The sequence below is a fragment of the Chaetodon auriga genome, chromosome 17, assembly GCF_051107435.1.
Source record: "Chaetodon auriga isolate fChaAug3 chromosome 17, fChaAug3.hap1, whole genome shotgun sequence".
Classification (NCBI taxonomy): Eukaryota; Metazoa; Chordata; class Actinopteri; order Chaetodontiformes; family Chaetodontidae; genus Chaetodon; species Chaetodon auriga.
Window position 1 is genome coordinate 17,001,944 of NC_135090.1, and position 20,121 is coordinate 17,022,064.

Below are 20,121 nucleotides of genomic sequence, written 5' to 3' on the forward strand. Positions count from 1 at the left end.
ATGGAGGGCAGCGGGCTCGCGAGGCAGCTAGAGAGTGGATCGTCAGCAGCCTCTCAAGGTGAGAAGCATCAGCTGAAGGTCTCTGTCTTTCTCACAACACGTGTGCACATATCACTGCCTCTCTCACACTATTCAGACCAACAGTACGTCCGTGCTTCAGCTTGAGCAACCAGGCAAAACAGGGCTGGATCACTCACCCGAGCGCCCCGAAACTTCCACGTGTTCGAGCATTACTGTGCAGCAGTAACCAGTAGAATAGTTGGAAAGAGGGAAGTGTTTAACTAAAAGGTTGAAGAAGTGGATGCAAAGTACCAACACAGTGGAATTAAAAGCAAGTTGGAGAAACCGTGATTTGGATCTCAGGGAAGGGAAACACTGACGACTACAATCAGACATCAGCAACCCGCTGAGAGTCTTCAGTCTAATTCGACTGGGAGCAGATAGTTAACTGTGTTGCTTATTCCACGAGTCAAATAGAGGCGATTAGAAAAAATGGTGGGTGGATAAATGGGAAATGTTTTGATGAGCAAAGAACAAGGAAATGTAGAGCAGACAAAAGCGCGTGTGTGTGCGTGTTTCTCCATGTGATCATGTTTATAATTATTAAAGGGGTGGCTGATATGGATAAAGCATTTATTTTTATTTTATATCAGGATATTAATGTCCTGTATTATGATGTAGTGAATTGAATTGACCAACTAATGGGGGAATGTTACATATTATGCGTTTAAGATCCTCTTAAAGTCTCCTTTTTTTCCTGAACTTTGATTTTTAATGAACTCTCTGATGTTTGCAGGAGTCCTAAACTCCTACTATCAGTGGTACACAGGGCACCTTTCTCACTTATTTTTCTCTCTTTGTCGAATCCAATGCAAGCTGCAGCGTCTTTTACTCATAAATATATGTATTATACATGTATACAATATGTAAAATGCAAAGTGTAATCCCTAAAGCTTCACCCATTGATTGCTGGCTGCTGAACAGACATCAATGTATTATGCAGTGGCATCATCGACACCTGTGAAACAGTTTTAAGGTGTCCTTTTACCCGGGGACCCAGAGACGCTTTCCTACCCAGAGCGGGTCTGGTTTGAAGGGTGAATACTTCCTGCCACACTTCACTGTCAAAGCATGTAAAAGGTAGCCTGATTCGACTGCTTGCACTGCTTGAGCTGCTGTGCTTCAAGGTGCTTCTTGGATTTCAGGAGGGGCCTTTTAACTTGAAACCAAAGAGAGGCAAGTCAATTTTTTCTCAGTGTGCCTGGGAAAAAAAAAAAAGCTGCTAGCTGCTTGTGTTTTCGGTCCGTGCTGAGAGCATTAAGCCTGCCCACCAATTAGGGCATGCCGATTCCTACAGCCTATGAATTATTAAGAGCAGCCCATCGACTAGGAGCAGTGACGGAGGGCGAGAGAGAGGGCCAAGCCACCTGAGCACCTTAGCTACATTTGTTAAAGCGTAAGCTGTCCTGCACCAACGCTGTAAGAGCTTAAGCACAAATAACCTTCACGACACTGACCTTTCTGAGGTGATTCTAATTATTTTCAATCTACAAATTGGACAAATGCAGTATTTAGTCAACAACCAACATGTATGAGAAAAAGAGACGAAGAACAGGAGGGACAGATACGATAATGTACTGTATTAGATTGCAACTTGCAACACCGGCTACCCTCAAGGTCAACCAATTCATTGCTGCTCTAGAATTTATTGCCTGGTAGTAGCTAAGGCAATGAGGTGCTGTGAACCTTGAGCTCATGTCTATATAGGAGGTCTTCACAGCCATATACCGGGGGCGGGGGGGAATCCTGCTTGTTAACTCTCCATTCAGGGCTCCAGCCAGCTCCAGTGCCTGAAACATGACCCCATGATAGCGCTAGCCAAGGCCTGCTAATGCGCCGGTTTTTTGGAGGGGGGGAACACCAAGTTAATGTTCCTCGGGACCATCACCTCATCATAAATACTGTAAGTCTTTGAGACGGCGCCAATGGGCCGTAACTCGTGAGGAATGACGGGAACGCTGCAAAATTAGGTGCCCGTCAAATGTGACTCCTGGCGATTGTCAGTACTTAGGATGTATTAGACGGAGAAGGGGAGCTGCTTTGTGTGGGAGCCCCTGCCTTACTGGATAACAGAGCTATCATTATGCATGAATAATTGGATGCATTCCTTTTATTTTTTTTCTCTCTCTTTTCACCAGTGGATTGTTTAATGTAGCAGAGTTGTCAAATAAGTCTGTCGCAGGGAGAAAGAGGGAGCCAAGACTGATTACTTTATGTGAATGACTTTTTTTTTTCTCTCGCAGAATTGAAATAATTTAGAGCAGTTAAGAGAGGAGCGGGACCGGCGAGCGAAGGATATATGTGGATATTGTGGCACGGCGGGGCTTTTAAGTGTGTTGTGATTTAGTTATTTATTGTTTTGCTGCGGGGAACGAGGCGAGAAGAGAATGCGGGTCTCTCAGATGTCTTTAAATAGAGATCCTGACTGCCTACTTGCCCGCTTGCTTGTTCTCAGAAATGGCTGGTTCAATCTCCGTTCGGTAATATACATTAGCCATGGTCCTGTTTGTCACTGGAATAGCTGAAGTGCCCTTTAGCTGGCATTAGAGTCGGTGTTTTGTTCTCTGTTGCTCCCTTGTTTCTGAAAAACCACTGGGCTGAAACAGTTTAATGCTCGTACAGTAGCACTGCTCTGCCCATTCATCAGCGCACCTCCCTGTCTGAGAAACACATACACAATGACATGTAATACCAAGCTCGGCTAGAATCCAGAAATTGTGCAGAAATGTCCTTCAATTTGTCTTCTTTCTCTTTTTCTTTTGTCTCGTCTCTTTTCTCCCTTGGACGCTCTATTTCTCCCTCTGGCTTTGACAAACCGGCAGTTTCCATTCTGCAACAAGCTGCGTGCATGTAAATGCTTTTTTTGGGACGCTGCTGTAACCAGAATGACAATCAAAGTATCACAGAAACAACAGATTTACAGTGTTGAGTTTTTCATTATCATATTGACAGGGGTTCATTGACGAGTTACTTCTCCACTCAGAACAAATCTAGGCCATAGAAATTATTAGAAATAAAAATATACGGTCGTAAGCGTCTGAGCCCCACAACCTGTCGACAGGTATGAAAGGCATGTTCTCTCCAAAATTACACCAGTTATCATATCTAGAAACTGTTGCGGTAGAAATTATCATTCGATTTTCACATTTCCGATCATCCTTGAACAAATCATGCGCTATAAACTCATCCATATTGAAAAAACAACCAAATCTAATCAAAATTACTTTATTTATTCACCAAAAATAAGCCGTTTACAGTCACCAGATACTGTAAAAAAAAAAAACACTGATCGCCTGCTCAACAGGGTCACGTGACAAAGATTCAGATAGAATCACCTGAGCAGCAGGCTGTGTTTACGCCGAGCCGAGAGGAGAGGTTGAAAACACCTCATTTGTACAGGCTGTAGAAATGTATGTATAGCATGTGGAGCCTCTCCCTCTGCATTTCATACTGCACAAAAGACTTTATTGATTTCTCTCTACTTCTAGCCATGATCGTGCCGTTTCCATAGAGGAGCAGGACTTTATATATTACAGTTAAAAATGAGCCCACGGTGAGTTAAAGTGAGACAGGAGCAAAAAACACCAAGAAACTGTGTGAGGTTCGGAGGCTAAAATGCTAAATGTACACTGCTGACTGTAAATTACATAAGCACGGTATTCATTTTGTATTTTTTATACTGACTTCACATATGAAGCCATACTAATAAAAGTGGATATAGAGGGGAAAAACTTGCTCCAGGAGAGGCCTTCATTTAATGCAGTGGGAGCGTGGAGAGGACATTATGGGCGTCATATATCAAAGATACCAAGTGCAGTTTCCAGCAAGGATGCAAGGTTGAATGAGACGTTGTTGTCAAAGTTTTGCCGAAATGTGTCCCCTAAATTTAGATGCGGAAAGTAAAAATAGACTCGCTTAGAAGTGCTGAAGTCTAAAGATTTAGACCCCTCAGTGTCAGAGACAGCTGCTGCAGTTTTCATGAGCGGCGTACTCTCTCTTTCAGTGGATTCATGTGGTCTTTGTTACTCTGTGCTGCCCCCAAACCATGATCGGAGCTCTCGAGGATACGTAGCTGTTAAGTTTTCTCAAAAATAATGCACCAGTGTGGACAAAGTGGCCCAGAACTGGCCCAGGCTTGTACTGAAGGGGCCTAATGGACCCACAGTGTGCTGTTCCCTTGTCAGTCGGGAGTTGTTTACTTTTCTAAATCGTGACTGGGCCTCATTATCTTTAGTCCCTTCTACACCTGCCACCCAGCTGTAGCCTTCACTCCGCACTAAACATCAAACTGTCTTTTGAGGATCTTTCATTTTGTCTGCTTTTCTTAATGTTTGCTTTAATTACCTCAGCCTGCGCCTTTTTGTATCTGTGTGTCCTTCAGTGAAAGATCACTGAGCTACCTGTGTGAAGCAGAGCAGTGCACCATGTTTCACTGCAGTTCCACTTTGGTGACTGAAACAGATTGATGAGCCTCGAGATGAATCTTAAAATATGCTGAGGCTGATGGGATCCTAGCAGGATAGCTTGTGCGTCTTACGGGACCTAAAGCAGCCTGTAACTGATTAATTATGCATTTCCAGCACATTCTTTCTTAACCAAAAACGAAGGAACGCCGTCCTGGCCCGAAACTGTTTTTTTTTTGTGTGTGTGGCAAGACTCACCTCCTTGTCATCCTCTGGGTCTCTGAAGTTATTAAGAAAAAAAGAAAAGAAAAAAAAACAGCGTGAGGATCATTGTGATGGTAATGTCTGTCTATGGCTGTGGGCAGACCCCTTCATATTCAGCCCCACAATGACTCTGCTGTCTTGGGCATTTAAGAGGTGGTCCGCTCCTGGCGGACGAGCGAGCCAAGGAGCTTCCTGTTCATGTGGTAATCGGCGTGGCGGTACAATGGAGCGGGCGCTGTTCTCTCGGAGCCCGGCCCCACACATTCAGCCAGAGAAAGGAGGGCCACACACCACAACAATAACAGTCCACCGCTATCATCTCATGAAAAGTCTCCATTGGTGGGTAAATAAATAGTTTAGAAACCTTTTACAAAGTACAATAGGCCAGACCACCGCTGATTTTCATCTTTGATGTCTCCTCACAATTTGCCCTGGCTTATGAAAATATTATGTCGGGCTGGGAAACAGAATGCTGAAAAGAATGTTGAAACTCAATTGTTATTCTACCTTGAAGGAGAGCTGCAAGGGCCTTTTTTGGTGCTGAATAGAAAAAAATGAACTGGGATCAGTTTCATCACGCCCGATTTAAATGTGAAACGAAATAAAAGCCAATTGTCAGATTCATTAGCTGAGGGAGGATTCCAGAGTCTAGCTCCGTGTTCCAGTAACTATTCTTCAATTGCTCGCAAAAGTTTGTGCATTAGACTCCGGGGTGACATCATAAAGAGAGAAGAAACGAAAATAGAAAGTCCAAATAGCCTCTTGCATTTGCAAAAGCAGAAAGAAAAAAAAAAAATACTTTATTGCCGTGTTTTCACAAAGTTGTTTTGAGTGAGATCATCTCTGTAAGGGATCCTTATACAAGGGCTAGAGCAATTGTCGGAGGGAAGAACCATAATCCCAGCCTTTGATTCAGAAAGTGGCTTGCAACAGCATTGCTGATATGGGAAAATTGCACATCTTTTACTGAAATTTATGGTCATTCAGCCTGCACTGTGATGCTAAATTAGACTCCCGAGAAGCTTTATGAATAGATACAGTTCATAAGGAAAGACTGAGTGGTGAACAACACGCTGTTTGCGAGAAGCACTCCTACGTTGCCATTGAAGCCAGACAGAAACATTTATGAATGAACTGTAAACCATGACCTCTTTCACCGTCAACCCACCATTAAGCGGAAAGAATGAATAACTTCAGTTGCCTTTGAAGATATAGAAGGACTGGCAGCGTCACTCTTTGAGTTTTTTTCTAACCTGCTTGAACCCAGATGGCCTGTGTTTATCTATACTGGCTGTGGTTCCTCACCGTGTCCAAGTGTTGCTTGCATTAAACTCTTCCAGCAGCCCGACAAGAGCACAGCAGGCCAGAGTCACTGAGGCAAGCAGTCAGGCAAGGGGGAAACATTACACCATTACACTCACCTGTTCCACAGCCATGGTGACTTATCTCATGAATAAATCACACTACCAAGGTCCGGACAACTCCGACACTGCACCTCTTCTCCGTTGGCAGACATCTGCATCCCTATCTGTCTTCCTCTCTCTGTTACTTCTTTTTTTTCTGCTTCTCCCTGCTTTCTCCCTCCCTGCCGTCTTATTTCTTACATCTCTCGCTCTAGCTGGCTGCCCGACAGTGCTCAACTTTATTTATCACGCAATTGTGACACTTTTGGATAAAGCTCCACACCAGCACTGATTGAACTCCGCTCGTGAGAGCTGGGAAGCACAGATCATTCCCCTTTGGTTTCCAGTAAGTCATGGGATTGACAGCTCGGGATGGTCTGCCCAGAACAGGCTGACTCTCTCCCTTTAAATCACTTGGAGAGGCGCTTCTGAAGGGTCCCTAAGTCAGCGGTCATGCCAATATGCCAAACCAACAGAAATACTGAAAGCACCTATGTTGAAAATAAAAACTGAAATAGACTGATGGATTGGAAAATCAAAAAACTAGAAGTGTGTGAGGGCTTACATTTGAGCTTTGCCTTTGATGTGAAAACCTTAACTGCTCTTGACATATCTGGTATGACATATCCAGGCGCACAGAGGCAGAATAGTAAGTGGTTATTGCAAAGATGTTACAATGCGGCATTGTTCTTGCGTTGACCCTGCGTAAAACGGTGCCCTTGCATAGCCTCGTCATCTTCTGCTAACAGGAGCTTTACAGTATGTGAGCTTAGGCCCGAGGAGGCGGGCGAATACAGGGGTTTTTGTGTTGAGTAATGCTGATATTCCTTCTAGGGGGATAGTTGCTTAACACACTGTGCAGAATCTGGCACAGCTTCTTCTTTGGCCTACTAAACTCTGCTCAACACTATGTAAAAACTCCCCGACGGCTGTTAGACAGGGAGGAGCAAGGCGGTGGAGAGAAGGAGGAGGGAGACTCGGAAGAGAAGGAAGAGAGAGGGGGAGCAGGAAGGAGAAATGGAGGACAAGCAGCCAGATGAGGATTGGGATGGATTTAGGGATAGATGAGAGCTGACTGAAGGGATTGGAGAAGGTGAAGAGAGGATGGATGGAGGACTAGCAGAGGATGGATTCAGTTATGGAGGGTTAGAGAGAGTGAAACTGAGGGGAAAGATGGTCCACAGCTCGGCAGTTCAGCAGTGAAGGAGACAGTTCAATATATGGACAAAAGAAGCTGCTTAGGCTGTGAGGAATCTGTTATCCCCTGTCAAAACACACTGCTCGGACTGTGATGGAGAGCCAAATGGAAGTATGTTAGTTAGATTGTGATTTACTGCTTTGACAAAGTGCGCTTGTTCGGTAAAGATGATGAGTCAGCGCCTGAAGTACACAATCAGCCCACTTCAAAGCATCAACGTGCAGCAAATAATGTGACAAATTAGATCTCATCCGGGGCCACAGCAAAGTGACTCAACAACACAATGCCTCCAGGTGGGAATGCATTTACCAGAAGTCAGCTGCGTGCCAAAGCAGAGGTCGGACCCTCCGAGAGACGTGGCACAAAAGGTGGATGCTTTAGACACTCTAGCCTCGCAGAGACAATAAAACTGCAGTCAGGCGCTTCTTGCCAAGATGTAAAGTCAAAAAAGTTTATCACCGGGCAAGCTGCTCTCAAAAGAGGGGAAACAGAAGGGGCAGAGTAGGACAGATTTTATGAGTGTACAGCATGAGTTCCATTGAGCGTTAGATTTACATATATGTATATTTTTTAATTGCCGTGCTTTGGTAATTATTTAATTTGCTGCATTTATCACTGACTGATGACGGCAGCTCCTCATACAACGTAATCATATCATTTCACAACTGAAGAAGTTGATGGGTATCACCTGTCTCATTATTTTAACTGATCCAGTTTTCAGAGGTCGGTGTAGCTTTGTATTTTCACTGTAAAGTCTTACATCTGCAGTGCAAATAATTGGATAAAATATGCATTTTCAAACATGCCGAAGAAGATTTTTTTCTGTTTTGCTCTTTTTTTTTCCTCCCATTTTTAAGAAACCCTCTTGTTGGTTTGATTGCCTGCTGCTGCACGACCTTTTCTGCAACTCATCCAGAAGTTCACATCAATCAGATTCTCATTTACAGCTCGCCTCGCAATTAGAGAATGGCTGGATAAAGTCCCACTTCAAAGTTGCTTTGTTTTTCACACAATAATGTTTTTTGCAGTCGTCATATAGACAAATAACTGGATACCTGAGTTGCTTCGTGCTTCATTTAACAGTCTACAGTCGAAACATTTGAGCAATAATCCAAAGGAAAATGAGCCAAATAGATGTTTAATTAATCAGTTTTACAAATTTGTTCTGTCCATTTTTAAGCATTTGAACATCAGCATGACCTCCTTCCTCCTGCTCCTCCTTGTACACCTGATTCTTCTGGCTCGGGTACAGAAGGAACACAGCCCGGTTTGTTCGGATCCCTGTGCAAAATCCCTGGATATGTTTCTCAGATGTACGTCATAAAATAACCCTATAAACTACCACAAACCGGCCGTTCTCCATTCCCTAGCTGATTTGTTATGGCTGTCTCAAGCCTTCCTGCCACAACAGCGGCTGGTGTTTAGTGCCAGTATTTAGTCTGGCAATTGTCAGAGACGCTTCAGTGAGTATATTCCTTGGGGGCCAAAAGTGACATTCCAGACCCAGTGCTACTACTTTGCATGTGAAAGAAAATGAATATTCAAAGGGAAGAGGATGTGCGTTCTCTCCTGTGCATATTTATATACATATCTGCATTTGCGTTGATCTTATCTTTTCATCTTCCTGCGGTTGCGTTCATATATGCAATCATCGGGTACAATGCCTCTACATTTTGCGCGTCTGTGCCGGTTTGCTTTAGATTACCTGTTTGTTCTTGTATTGTTTGTGCCTGTTAATCCACCTGTGTGTGCGTGACTGCGTGTACGTGTGCTTTTCCATGTGTGTGTCACACATCTACAGGCACGGTGAGAGAAAAGTGTGTATACAGGAGGAAACTGAATTTCTCCATAGAAGGCATAGAACATATTACCATACAGTATGTGAACACAGCAAGCAGCAGAATGATGATGATCCAGCACAATCCAGGGTTCCAAACAGTGTTGTCCAGTGTAGACGGGCATGTAGTAAACTTAAATCATGTGCACGAAAAGGTTAAATTCCTGCGCGCTATCAGCACTGACTTTAATATAGTTACGTTTCATGGACCTTTGTTTGGCGTCAGATTTGCAGCTTAATGCTAAAAACCACAAACTGCACCAGCCAATCAAAAGGAGAGCCAAACGCCCGAGAGAATTACAACATCAATAATTAATAAAAACAACCTTAAAATGAGGGAAGTAGCGTTTGTCAAAATCAATAGAAAGCAACTGAAAATGGGAGAAAAGACTTTGAGTAGCAAATAGTGAAGCTAAAAGCAAATAATTGACTAGTTTCTTCATATTTCCGTAACAGTAAAATCATTTGTTTTTCTTCTCTCGCTGCTTTGGATATTAGCTTTGGTAGCAGTTGCTTGTTTTGTATTGTATTTCATTTTTTCTGTTGATCTGATTGTTATCGCAGATGTTTGTTTCGCAGTGAGACACCACCTTTAATTCGTTGTTGCATCCCGTGGCTTTATTATGAAGATGTTGTTGCACATTGTGAATTTAATGCCTGACGAAGGTCACTGACGGGAAAAACTGTATCTCTAATAAACTGCCAGTGTTCAACCTTTTCAAAGCAAAGCACGAGACAGACAAACAAACTGCGTGACGTCTGCTGTTAGCATTTAGCCTTTACTGAGCAACACCTGTTTTCTTTAGTGTGTAAAAGTACACTGTGTGAGTCCACTATCCGTAAAAGCAATGTTAACATGGCTCAGTTATGCAAACATTACGTAGTCCCTTTAACATATGGCTGTGGGCACACAGTCAAACACACACTGAGGTCAGTGTCAGGCAGTAACTCATGCACTGGGCTGTTGGGGACCTTTGAGCCTCCTTCCCGCTCCTGCACCAATTACAGCCTTATTTATGAATTTGAGCACAGTTGACCTTCTGGAGGAGGAGACGTAAATTTGTTTGTCTGGAGAACGCCGTAACAAATGGCATTGTGGGACAGCTCAAGCTTCCTCTCTATCAATCCGTCCCCTGTCTCTCTCTCCCCCTCTCTCCCCCCTGGCGTTGTCCACACCTCAGCCATAACTCATCGACTGGTCAGCTGGTCAGCCGTCTGGTTAGTCATTTAGAAACGGCAGTCAGTCAACAAGTTGGTCTTCCTGGACTGATAAACGAAAGCCAACGTGCTTGTAAGATGTGGTGCGTTTGAGAGTAGACTTTAAGATGTGTTTTTGAGGGAGAGGCAAAAAGGGAAAGAGGCTCACAGTGGTGTGTTTGTTATTCAGTCTCTCTCTCTCACTTTCTCTATCCTTTGATGCAGTCTATGAGAACATTTCAGGGCAGGGTGCCAGCCCATGAGCGTGACTGGATTGGTAGACATTTGTCTCAGTGAGAGACAGGTCACGCTGAAAAAGAGCTAACCCCGCTCTCTCCTCCCTCACCACATCTTCCACAGTCCTCTGTTTGTGCTTACACTTCCTGTGAAAAACATAACTGACTCCTGAAGAATGTGCCCAATTAGAGACAGAGTGAGTGTGTGTGTGTGTGTGTGTGTGTGTGTGTGTGTGTGTGTGTGTGTGTTGGGGGTGGGATCTCTCTTTTTAATATCTGGTGTTGATTTACACAGAAATGGAGCTTTGCACTGGGGTCCTCTGGGTCCACAGCTCTGGTGAGGGGTTGCTTTCCAGGCACAATAACGTTCAATAACATGAAATGCATTGAAATACTGAGGCAAGAAAAGGTGGAACAGAACACATTCATGCATGTCCTATTGGTCAGTTGACATCAAAAGAACTGAGAAGATTCATTTTTAATTGGCTGCTTTCGCAAGTTCAGACAATGATCGCAGTCGTGGTCCACATTTGACAGTTTTGGTATTTTAACATTCATTTTAACCTTCAACCTTCTCAAATGCGACGATTTGACAATTTTTTTTGTTTTATATCATGAAATGAATGTTTGAGTATTTGACGATTGGCTCTGGAAATTTTTAATGTGAATTTATCACTACTTTCAGAAATGTTGTAGAGTTGATTGGGGCCTTGGTTCAGTTAGTAACCTGGCGATCAATCCACCAATCTGCCAGTTCAGGTTGAGACCAAAGTTTAGAGTATTCTCTCTCTTTCCACGCTCTCTATCATCCTCCCTCCCTCTCTTGGTTGACCCGTCTTTAAATGAGTGTCTCTGTCCTCCCACGTCCTCGCTCCATCCATCCGGCAGTCTCCACTCCCACACTGACTAGCTTGCAAACAGACCCAGCTGGCCATAATGATGACAAATCAGCCCAAATATTTATGTCCATCGAATTTCTCTTTGCCTCTGCCCACTGCTCGCTCTGTGCTCAATTTTCTTACGATCCCTTCTGCGTCGGTCACCGCACTCGCAGCCAAGTCATCGTAATCGCTCTCCACAAACACCCCTCAGCGATGGCTATGTCACCTAAACACCAGCGACTGTTAATGTCCACGGAGAGCCGAGTTTATGGTTGTCGGAGTCCTGGTGTAAACACAGAAGCATACGGTGTGCTTGTGTAGGTTTTCGTGTGTGTCTGGTGACCAGCCTGTTCTGTCAATGTGATGTGCATTGCATCCTTTAGCAGGAAATGTGTGTTTGTCACAGGTCCGATTCACTTTGAAGAAACTAAACAAGAATATGCAGCGATGGTGGACCTCACGCAGAGAGCTCAAAGTAACACGTCGGGAATGGATGCTTAAATTGTTTGAACAGGAGAGGCAGTTTGTTACTGCCCGAATTCATAACTGTGAGAATCCCTGTCAAACGCGCCTTGACAGGTAATTTTAAGTCAAAGATTTTATAGTGCCTAATGCATGAGACTGTAATGAAATCAGCTCAGCGTTTATGTTATATTCATCAAATGTCATCCAGTGATTTAGTAAGCCTTAAAAGCCTTTGTGCCTTATTTGATATATAGTGCATCTACACAGATTTCAACCAACCGTGCGGGTCAGAGGAGTAACACCAGCCATGATGATTGATGACATAAAAGGCGGTTTCAAGCGTTTGATAAAAAATAGGGGAGACCTGACCTTCAAGTGTTGGAGTCACTTTCTCAAATCTGTCTTTTTGGGAATTTAACAGTCTTCTGAAACCACAAACTTCCTGACATCCTTTTTGAAGGAACCACATAGGAAATAAATGGACATTAAACACTTCACCAGTCCCACAGCTTGTGCGTACTTTGTAACCGAGGCCCGTTTAAGAGGTCTTTTTTTTTTCATATGTAATAACATAAAGCATAGAGGCATTATGATATGCTGACTTCCACTCTTTGCCCTCCACCTTCCCTTCATAGTGTTTCTCTCCTGATAAAAGCCTTCTTCGAAAAAAGCTCTTTTCTAGGTCATACACTTGCACTTCCTTGCACATATTTATTTTTAGTCTTCTAAATTGTGGTGATTCGTGACTAATTATTGATCCCACAGCACTTCTCTGGATGTGTAAATGAATGAAACGGATAAAAAAAGGTTCATTCTGTTATCCCAGTTCCATCCTTGTGCTATCTTTGGATGCTAGATTTACAATAGGCAGTAACACAGCAGTTTTTATGGTCAAGCTTTAATATGAGCAAGGTATATTATTTTCTCACATAAATGCACCATTTCTGATTGATTTCTTACAGTAAAATGATGCATTTCAGGCCTCATCCTATTTTCCCATTATGGCACCCCCCTTTGCAGATAAAACAGATGACTCAGTGTTTTTAAACAGTGATGCTACATAAAGCACGCCTTGTTTACCTCCATAGCTCTTGTCCTCTCTGTCAGATAATATGTATGCATCGTATATCGCTACCCCCTGGAAAAGATACGGCCCCTATTTTAACTCCGGGTTTCTTTATCCAAAGACATGGGTCCTGACACGAAAGACAATATCCCACTCTTATCTACCCCAAAGAGAAAGGGAGAGGGAAAGAGACCCAGTGAGGGGAGCGAGAAAGACAAGAGGGTGGAGAAGAAATAAGAAAGGAAGGTGGAGAATAAGGAGAGAGAGAAACAGGAAGAGACAGAGCTCCATCTCCTGCTTTGAGAGATACTGGAGATGGACCAATCAGCATATTTAAAATTAGCCCCCTGCGTCATTGTCCACAGCAGTGTTGGCTTACCACCGTCGCACATCCCAGGGCTTATTGTTTTTACTGAGGAAGAGGGCCCGGTGGAAGGCTGGTGGAAGCCCAGAGAGAATCAGAGCGTCAGAATGACTGCTCTACTTCACTCTGTCTTTTTCTCATTCCTTCATTTTTCTTATATTTCATTCTTTTTTTTTCTTCTTTCCTCCCCCCTTTCTGCTGTGGCTGTTCTCTCATGCCTCGCCTTCAGCTCCTTTGTACCTGTACCTGCATCTCTCTTTCATTTTTCTTTTTCTCACTGCCCTTCTCTCCTCCGTGCACTCTGTCCATTACCCCCCCATTCAGAGAGTTCTCAGTCTTCCCTATTAGAATACATTTGGCTGTAGAATCAGCAGCGTTGCATTTCCCAGGTGAGTTGGGGATGATTTGCTATTCACTCCTCTGGCTATGGGTTTACCTCGACAGGCATAGACAAAGAGAGAAATAGCGAGGCGAGAAACTGAGAGGCAAAAGGAGGACAGGCAGTAGCTTGCTTCCTTCTGTCTTTCAGTGTCCCTCCCTCCTCTCTCGACATTGAGATGCATCCGCGGTTCTCAAAACACGTGTTTAAGGGCTAAAGGTTTGGAAGCAGCTATCCAGGATGGATGGGGGATTTGTGTTCCTTTCGTGCTTAGAGGCTGCTGTGAATGCAGCCGACCGCCGAGCTAGCTGTTAGTTCTGGCAGTTTGGAAGGGATGCCTCTGGGACTATGCTTGTCTTTAAGAGTCTTTGCAGAGACTTTGCCAGCATGAATTAATGGAGGATGAGCTGAGAGGCTTTTTTCTTCAATTTAGGGAGACTGCTTGTCATTTTTTGTGGCAGGTTTTCTTGTGTATGTGTGTCTCTGACTCGAGTGACTCACTGAGCACGCACACACACGCGCACAAATACACAGACACAGAACAGGAAATGCGCACACACACATGAGCACGCAGTCACACACATGTGCATCCTCCTGTACGGTGACAGCTGATCTGGAGTAGTGGCGTCCTGGCCGTGGGGGTTTGGGCTGGGTTGGGTTGGTTTACTGATATTGACATCGTGGCCTTGTCTGGCCTCTTGCCAGTGTTGAGCTAGCTCTCGCTGGCTGCTCTGGCCTCCTATAAATCAGGACCAATTACCACGGTGCTGCACAGCCGCCTCTCTTCCAGTCGCAGCCCTGCCCTGCAGAGTGCAGGGAGGAAGGGAGAAAGGCAGGGAAGCCACATCCCTGCTTTCATTCCAATTACTGCTGCAGCTGCCCTCCTCTGTTTGGCAAACATTGTTTACTCACATAGTACGTTTCCACATTTTTTAGTAAAGGAACCACTTTATCTAAAGATATATTTAACTTACAGAAAGGGAAGACTATTGGAATAAAATTGCAATTTTTGCTTTTTTCCCACCTCATTTTTAAATCATGTCTTTGTCTTACACTCATCCTATCATTAAAAAACATTACACCCCATCGCTAACCAGTGAAAAACGTGTATCTCAAAATTTGTTCATTTTGATCTTTAATCTGAGAAATGTAGTCACAAAGCAGAAAACACTCATTTTAGATGATGGAAAAGTTAATATTTTGGAGGTACATGGATTTATTGGGATCAGCGATCATATTCAGTGTGAATAAGGTTGCAGCAGCGCATGCACATAACGCATAGAGGTTTCATACAGTGTGAGGATCCTGTATATTCAGTACATGAACATGTAAATAACAACGCACACAGAAAGTTCAGGCCTACATATTACTCACCTGGACAGAGAGAGCAAGCTATGGTCTGTAAAATAAAAATATGTGTTGTCCTTGTGTGAGTGTGTGAATATACAGTGCAGCGCTGTTTGCCCTCAGCCTATGTAACGTACGCTAGATTTATCATCCTCACTTAATACACTCATAAACATTCTCTGGCGTGTCACAGAGGCTGTGAACCCCCCTGCACGGCTGGCTCGGTAAATTGGGCCTGTGTAAACCATTCTGCCCGTCTAAAATACAGTGCGGCAAATTGAAATCCCCAGTAAGCCTCTGTAGCGGCATGTCACAGCTGGATGGGGAGGAGGGAGAATGGAGGTTTTTCTCATTTACCACCTGGAGGTTTTTGAAGTGTCATAACCAGCTATTCCCCCACACTCTTCTATTTCTCCTTTTAACTCTTTCTGTCTTGCTTTGTCCCTCCCTTTTTCGCTCAATCTTCCATTCCCTTTCCTCTCTTGCTGAAATACCCTTTGTCGAGTGCTGTATTCAATCCTCGTCATTCTGACGCATGAGGCCTGTATTTATTATATATCTGAGAAGCCGGATCTTACAGGCTGACATGCTGAGGGTAAATAGTTGTCACAAAACCGTCCAGAAAGAGAAACAAGCTTGGTTATTAACCTCAAGTGGGGCAACCAGAGGAAGCCAGGAGAGGGAACTTGATTTAAGGCAACTTTTTTGGTGGTATTGTGTGTGTGTGCTTGTGTGTTGAAGCAGCAGCCAGAGTGTGCTTGCTAATTTCACTCCCACACTTGTATAAGTTCATATACTGCCCCCAACACATGTGCATACATCCACTCCGTGTAGAGACTCAGAAACAGGCGTTTGAAGAGCCTCCTCTTTCGGCCGTTCTTGTCCGTTGTGCTTATCCCACACATCTAAACTTTTGCACTCCTCAAGAGTGCAAGAGTAGAAACTCCCTTTACATATTTCGCCAGGAATAACATGAGAACAAAAAAATAAAAAAGCACCATTAAGTCCTCAAGAATCCGACATTACACCCGCTCACCCCATCTCGCCATCCACCCAACAGTCGCCATCCCTCCGAGACCTTCGGCACCCATTCCATTCTTCATCCCGGGGGACTCTTCCGGCTTTTTTCTTTCCCCTTGGATAACTTCGCTGTCTGCTTTCTCGCCCAACGCTGTAAGTAATGGGCTGGTTTTGACCCTCTATGCCTCATTGTGTAAGATTTCAGCTTCTGACCTTAAAAAATGAAAGCAAATCGATAGGGCGGGACACATGAATTCCAAAGCCCAGGATGCAAGCCAAGCCTGGAGCCCAGGGAGGAGAAGAAGGAGGAGGAGGAGGGCTGTGTGTATTTACTGAAGGGCTAAAACAAAGAAAGAAAGCCAGAGAAAGACAGAGAGGCTTTCAATTAACCTTCAGCGCTGACAGCAACTCTGTGTAGCGTCTCCTGTTTGTGCTGGCGAATTTGTGCATGTCACACAGTATGTTAAGTACGGTGTATATAATTTAAGTTACAGTGGACTAGGAGAAAATCAAACGCAGAGGTGAGGGGAGGGGACGCAAGGTGAAAGCTTCAAAGTCGAGGCTTGAACTACAGCTGTGCACATTCCAGCGACTTTGAGTGGGAGAAAATAACTCCCATGGAGCACTCAAGAGATTAAGATTCTTCTATACGACTGCCACTGCATGAAAACGTAAGTGACTGGAGACTGGTTCTGCTTTTTATCATTCCAGCCTGTGCAACTAGGGCTACCAAAGCAGTATGAGGCACAATGTGCTGGAGAAGGATGTGTGTGTGTGTGTCTGTGTGTGTGTGTGTGTGTGTGTGTCCACTTGTCAAAGTTACAGTATGGATTTGACACTTGGACTTGAGTCAGACTTAACTTACAAAAATAGCAGCTTGAGAATTGAACTCTACAGCTGTGGGATTACCTGAGTGAAGACTTGATGACAAACTCATTTAGCTGTCATGGTTTTTTTTTTTGTTATTAGAAAGCAGAAATGGAGAGAGGCCAGGAAACGAGGGAGGGAGAGATGCAGCCGAGGCTGGCCAGATTTGAACCGGCAATGTTGTGGTTCATGATTGACATTTTAACCTTGAAGTCACGGGGCGGCTCTTAACTCTGGAGTTTGGACCTGGAAAAAGGACAAAGCCTGGAACAAGACTCGGCCAAAACGTAGTATATGGCTGAATGGTGTATGGTCAGCGGTATGGTCCATTATGTGAATTCCTGGATATTAAATGTTCGTCTGCAATTTCCTGCAGCGGTCCCACCATAAGTCCCAGGTTTGAGTCAAAAAATGTTGTAGACGCAGCTGCAAGAACAATGTTTTCCACTCATATCTCTAAATGTTTGATTTGCTCTTTGATTAATGTCCATGCAGAGGATGCTTCTCATTTCTCTGTTTTGAGTGTTTTGTCAGACTGGTTGTTATTTGGGGTGTTTTAACGGTGCAGCCTCTGGGCGCATGGAGACCTGCTGCTTCTCCTCTACTCTGCTCTCTGGTGGACTGTTACAGTGCGTAGCCATTGTCTCCATTTCTCACAGCAGTAGGTTTTATGTTGTTTTCCAGGTTCATTCCCTCGTGGTTAATATCAGGTATTGTGCCGTCTGTGCCATCTCTGCACATATGTACCATGATGCACTCTGACATATTGGCGAGATATGGACTCATTATTGATTTCTTGTGAATTGGGTGTGTTTGCGTTTGTGGTTAGCGATAGCCTGAGAGGGAGAAGCAACACACCATTAGTTACATACCATAACTCGTAACAGGTTCTATGAGTAAAAGCGCAGCCCTGAGCTGTGGGCCCCACAGGTTCGTTTAACTGGCTGTTTGAAATGCTGTTTTTGGGCTGATTGTCCGGACTCAGTCCAACTTATACACCAGGTGAGAGTGAGGTGCAGTGTAGGTTAGTCTGCAGTGCTGTGCCCATACTCTGGCTGTGTCCACTAAAATGTTTTTCCCAGCTGAGAACGCCAGCCGCTCCTCTGAAAATGCCCAGCTGGGAGCGCTAAAGAGCACTTTGGAAGCACAGCGTCTTCTCAGCTGAGACGCTTTGGTTGCTATGACACGGAATATCTGCAGACGTAGCTGACTGCTGCTAACCTGATAGACCCACAGCCTCCTCCAAGCTTTATATTTCATAGTGATACTGTGGCGGTCCGAGGATGTCATCTGGAACAGACATGGATACTCATAGATCAGATATCAATTTCTCCTCCATGGACACTGTAAGATGTGATGATTCGTCCACTGTGATCGTACAGCAGAAAAAGGCCAAACCTGTGGTACAGAATACCGCCTGCTCAAGCTGCTGCCATTTGTAGCATAGTGTAAATGCACGGCACTCCCACTGTGCATGCCTGTTCATTTTGAAAGAGCATCAGGCAATTGGGAATCTCCTACACTTGGCAAACTGACCAGTGGTGTAACATCACTCAGCTATTCAGTCTCAGTACCACTGGTGTTAGCATTAGCTTGTCAGTCAGTCACAGGCAACCAGTTGTAGTGCAGACAAAAAACACCAATAACAGATTAGAAAGCAAAATGTTCACATGCTGTTTTGGTGGTCACCATTCGGAGACCTGAGAGACTTTCATCATTACTTTGGATTTTCTTTTGAAGACTTGCAACCTGACGTGGACATGCCCTGCAGGACTTGACTTCAGACAGTGGGAGTTGCCTCATAGGATTTAAAACAGCTCTAGTGATGCAGTGTACATGGCTGTTTTGGCTGCTGTGTGAAAAAGGTGTTTCACGTGGCGCGTGTGTGTGCATAAACACAGACGTGCATACAGTGTGTGTGTGTGTCTGTCCGGCACAGCGAGTGGCTGCCCATCAGTTCCACTTAGCTCAGCGTGGTAATTGGCCGTCCATTGATGGACGTGGCTCCCTCTTCACGCTCCAGGGACTCCAGCTCTTTGTCTGAGGAGTGGGAGGCAACACGCTGGCATGGCACACACGCTTAAAATAGCGCATCAAATCAGCCATGCTTCGGCAGCCGCTGCTAACGTGTGGGGCGGATTGGAGGGCTAATGGTGTCTGTGTGTGTGTGTGTGTTTAAGTGTGCGTATGTGCTTTTCCAGCATGGTATGGGGTCTTGCGATTCTCTCTGGGGAGGATAAGGGGTTAATGTGGTTAACTGGAGCTGGTGGTGGTATTTAGTCATGTCCCTCTCTCTCTGACCATTTTTTCTTTTTCTGTTTCATCCATCACTCACTTACTTTATTGCAGGGTGCATCGTCTCCTTCTCTCTTCCCTCCTCGCTCGCTCTCTTCCTCTGTTTCTCCCCCTCTCTCCTCCTTTCCGCTCATGCCCACAGGGCCCCAGTTCTCTCTTTCTGTCACTATGTGCAGTGTCCCTGCAATAGAGATATAAATGGGCTGTGAGCAGGGGGCCCTGACTCCTATACCATAAATCTACACTAACAGCACAGCAGACACATGAGGAGAGCAGGAGAGGGAGGAGAAGAAAGGGAGGGAATCAGATACCTAATACATTTTGAATACACCTCGGAAGATAGAGATTATACTGAAAAAAAGACATTGAGATGTTTCTGAAATAGGCTGGAGAGGATTTCTGCATCAAGATATCACACCCTTGGAGGTGTAAATTGTTTTACAGTGTTTTGAAATTGGTTTTGAGGGTATGAATAATAAGCAGGAAGTTGCCATCATTTAAAACCGTCATAAGCTGCTGGGAGCCTTATGAACCCTAATTTCAGAGTCCCCTCGGTGAAATGTTTACTTAAGATAAAAAATGCAGAAAAGTTTGCACTTTTGACTTCAGCTGCATGTTGAGAAAGAAGACTTCAGACGCGGTTTGTTTCTATACGCTGAACAAAAGGTGACAAAAAGTGGGATAAAGTGGAAAAAGTGAAGTAAGTGAATGTAGAGTTACAGCCGAGTGTCAACTCATTTGAAGCTTTTTTTTTGTACTTTTTTCTCATTGTGCGACCTTGTTTTCTCTATCTTAAAATGTTTTCCCCACAATGTATTTTTATTATTGGAGGTTAAATA

General features: G+C 44.3%; 1 protein-coding gene across 6 annotated transcripts in view; it reads left to right on the forward strand.

The window, feature by feature from the left end:
* Positions 1-20,121, forward strand: part of LOC143335575 (RNA-binding motif, single-stranded-interacting protein 3) — a 266,419-nt gene that overhangs the window by 96,399 nt on the left and 149,899 nt on the right. The gene's annotated exons all lie outside the window — the stretch shown is intronic.